Here is a 1,626-nt window from a genome sequence, read left to right on the forward strand (position 1 = left end):
CCATAATTAATTTCGTGGTCAAATCCCATTTTTATCCAAAACCTAGGTTTTCATCTAAACCCTTGATTTTACCAAATATTTACATGTTAATCTACCCATAATCTATGTATTTAACTCATGTTATGTAGAAATTACTTACCTCAAAGTGCTAGGTGAAACCCCCCTTCTAAGAGCTCCAAAATCGCCCAAGAGATGAAAGAAAATGAGCTAAATGGCCTAAGTACCGCATTTAATAAGCTGTGCACAGGTCTCAGATGTCGCATTTGCGACACCTGGTTCGCAATTGCAAAGGTGGAAAATGCGACAAATCCATTGCAAATGCGAACCTGGGCTTCTATTGCCAAGGTCGCAAATGCGACCAAGGAGTCGCAGATGCAGACACTGTTAAGATCGCAAATGCGACCAAAGTGTCGCAAATGCGAACACTGCCCAGCTCAGGCTTCTTCGCAATTGCGAAGCCTTCCTCGCAAATGCGAGGTTCACAAATGCGAAAATATTTTCGCATTTACGAGACCTGCAACAGCTTCCAAGAAACACCAGAAAAACTGAAGTTTTTCTCATCCTCCCGAATGTCCGAAATTCACATGAGCCCTCGGGGCTTCACACTAAACACACACACAAGTCTAATAACATCATACAAACTCGCTCGAGCGACCGAAACACTGAAATAACATCAAAAATCATGAATCGGACGCCAAAATACATGGATTAACTCATGAACTCAAAAACTTCTAAAAGTACTCCCGCGCGTCTGATTCCTATCAAATCAACGCGGAATGATGCCAAATTTTGCGTGCAAAACCCCGTTGCTCAAGCAAAGTGAGCATCACATTGTTTATTTGAAAGTTGCCCACCCTAATACGGGGAGGGACTGTTACACTTGCATATCCTTCATTGGGTAATATCCAGTGTGGAACCGCTCGTGGTGGAGGTGGGGGTGGAGCGGGGACATTGTCATGAGACACTCGGCCTCTTCTATTGGCTTGAGGTTCAAGAGGAACCTCATCAACTTGCTCTTTCTTGACGTCCACATCTCCCCAAAGGCAAATTTTCGAGCTCATTGTTCGCCATGGTTGTACCTACGATTTCTTACACAAATTAGTAACACGGAAGGAAAAGAAGATATTCCAAAAATACACCTAAATATATAGCTAACACCATTTTAACTCCCTGGAAACGTCGCCAAAAATTGATCCACGTCCAATCTGCACTCAATAGTAAGTAAAAATGGTCGTTGGAAGAGTAGTACTCGACAAGAGTCGGGGTCGATTTCCACAGAAAGTTATAAGGGGTGTCATGAGTATATATTTGAAGCAAGTTAATGGACTACCTAAATTGCATGTGCACAACAAAGTTTTGTTTTCTACTTCTACTGTTACTCTAATGAATGCAATCTAAAGAGAATAGATAAGAGATAAATGTTTTGAGGTTTTTCCAAATGGGTTAAAGGCCTAAGGCTGTGACCATAACCTAGGTGTTTGCCTAATGGGATAAAGATGTTAATGCTTGTTTTGTTGATTGGGGAAACAAAAAAAATATGCCTTTTAATTTTCTTTAGGTAGTAATAATCCCTTGCGATTTTTTTATGCCTCGGTTCTTTTTCATAGGATATAGTTTGAACCGGAT

Source organism: Nicotiana tomentosiformis, chromosome 6, assembly GCF_000390325.3.
Source record: "Nicotiana tomentosiformis chromosome 6, ASM39032v3, whole genome shotgun sequence".
Taxonomy (NCBI): Eukaryota; Viridiplantae; Streptophyta; class Magnoliopsida; order Solanales; family Solanaceae; genus Nicotiana; species Nicotiana tomentosiformis.